This window comes from Hippopotamus amphibius, chromosome 2, assembly GCF_030028045.1.
Source record: "Hippopotamus amphibius kiboko isolate mHipAmp2 chromosome 2, mHipAmp2.hap2, whole genome shotgun sequence".
Lineage (NCBI taxonomy): Eukaryota > Metazoa > Chordata > Mammalia > Artiodactyla > Hippopotamidae > Hippopotamus > Hippopotamus amphibius.
Genome location: NC_080187.1, coordinates 63,361,962 through 63,364,460, shown reverse-complemented (window position 1 = coordinate 63,364,460; position 2,499 = coordinate 63,361,962). Strand labels below are relative to the sequence as shown.

Genomic DNA, 2,499 nt, shown 5'->3' with positions numbered 1-2,499 from the left:
ATGTGGGTCTCTCTGGACACTCCTTCTCTTCTATTTCTTTACCCTCCTGTCAGTTTTACATTGTCTTGATTATAATAGCCCTAGAGGATGTCACAAAATGAAATAGTTTATTTGGTATTTTACAAAATTGTTTTAGTTATTTTAGGGCCTTTGAATTTCCACATACATTTTATAAACAGCTTATTAATTCATGCAAAGTGGGTGGGATTTAGATAGAGATTACATTGATTCAGTAGGTAAATTTTTTGAGAATTCACTTCCTAACAATTTCAAGTTATCCATTCCATGATCATGACATACTTGTTTATTTATTTGTGTCTTCTCTAACGTATTTCTGCAATATATTTCAGTTAGTTCTAATTGTCTAAGTTTTGCCATCCTTCATTTCATTCCCTAGGGATTTTTGTTTATTTTCTTTGGTTTGTAAGGATATTGGAATTTTTTTCAATTTTCTATTTCAGTTATTTATTCTTAGTATTATAATTGGATTCTGTACATTGACATTATAATCTGAAATTTTGTTAAATTAGTTTCTTGGCTCTAAAATTTTGTAAATTTCTTAGACTTTTTTCTATGTAAACTATCATATCACCTGTGAATAATGACAATTTTACTTATTTTTAATTATTTATTGTTTTTGAAATTTTTATTTTCTTACTTTGTTGGATGGATTAAGAGCCCAGAACAATGTGAATTGAAGTAGTAAATAGTTGGCACGTAAAAATATATTTTTCCCTTGGATTCTTTTTTTTTTTTAACTCACTGGCAATCATATATTTATTAGTATCCCGAAATTCAACAATCACCTCAGTAAGCTTATTAGTAAACACTGAAATATGACTGGGGGAGGGGGGCACTACCAACTTCATACATGTCTGCAGAGCAAGCTCTTTTTTTGGAGGCCAATCCCATGTGCCAATCTGAGCATAAGAACACAACTTATTCTCAGCAGTAAATTCATTAAAAAAGGAAATCATTTTACTGTTATATACCACAGTCATATTTGACTTGGCAGAACTGTTCCCATGACAGACAAGACAGAGACCTGTCATTCAAGGAAGAATAAATGAAGGTTTTTATAAAGCTTGAGAGGAGTCCTGCAGTAACTAACACAAGGATGGCTGCAGCAATCTCAGACAATGGTATGCAAGTAGGTAGGAATAAAGGGTGCTCCAACAGTAGCTGGCCTACATGTGTTGGCCTGAGACCACTACTGTTTCCTAAGGGGAATTTCTTAATATGTTTGGTAAGCAGATCAGTTGTAACAGACATATAAGTGGAGTAGGGTGACACTTCTGCAGAATAAATTATACACATTTCTGGGCAGGTTCTAGAAATCTCATTGGTGATAAATGGTTGCTGAATTATGATTCTGCAAAGGTAATCCCATAAATGGACATCCAGGGAAACTTTACAACCGGTGAAATTCTTAGGCCAAAAAATAAACAGCCACACATACCAAACTTACACACCATGAATTAAAATGGTGCCATGTTAGGCCTTCTGAAAGAACCAGAGCAGGAAAGACTATTCAAACAGAAGATCCTCACCCTTCTCTGCAGCCAGAAGATTAGCAGGCTCCGTCACCTCTCCAGCTGCCCTCCATTGCTCCAAGTCCTTCTCAGACTTTTCCTTGAGAATCTTTTTCTTCTCCTGTATTTTCTTTAACCTATAGAACTCTTCTCGCTCTCTCTCATCCAGCTCTGTGATCATATAAGCAAGGGTACGTTCAACCCGGGGAATGATGACATGTTCAATGGCATTTACACGTCTGTTGGTTATCTTAATAGCTTCATTCAAAGTAACAAAGGAAGTCTGCAGCAAAGCTAGTTCCACCAGTAGTTCCACTGCTTTGGCATAATTCCTCTTCAGTTTAGCCAACTGTTCCTCACCTCTGACTAAACCAGTCAGTTCATAACTGTCAGTTCCTTCATGGTAATGTTCAAATACTGGCAAAGTAACACCTGCTACATTATCTTTACTCTAATCTTCACTTGGGCTTTATTTACATTTTGGATAACTGTGGTGCTGAAATCCCCTGCTGTGAACTTGGCCTCAGCAAGCGAAAAGGCAGCTTCTCTCATCACTTCACCCATCAACATTTTAGTCTCTATTATCTTCTTAAGGATCTGTCAAAATCGAAGAGTTAAGGCATCAGATTTTTTCTTCAGGAGGTTTTGACCTGTCTGTGCTCCTTTTAACCAAGCCTTCATGATGGTCTGTGCCATTCGCGAGGGAAAGATTTCAATTCGGTCTTTGCCCGACATTCTGACTATGCCTGTTTGGCTCGGGTCTTTGGCCGGGCAATCGTGGCTCTTCCCTTGGATTCTTGATTTCTAAAAATATTACAAAAAAACTTGAAGCATACTCTAAATCGTAGTCTGAGCTGAATAACACGTATATTAAATGCAATAAAGCTACTTAATACAGCAAGTGAAGTGTTTCTCAAGTCTTGAAAGACAGAATTTCCACATACATGTAGATCTGCTCTTGGCCATT

General features: G+C 36.7%; 1 pseudogene; it reads right to left on the bottom strand.

Moving 5' to 3' along the window:
- Positions 1-1,527: 1,527 nt before the first annotated feature.
- LOC130846059 (V-type proton ATPase subunit D-like) lies at positions 1,528-2,267 on the bottom strand (annotated as a pseudogene).
- Between the last annotated feature and the right edge of the window lie 232 nt (positions 2,268-2,499).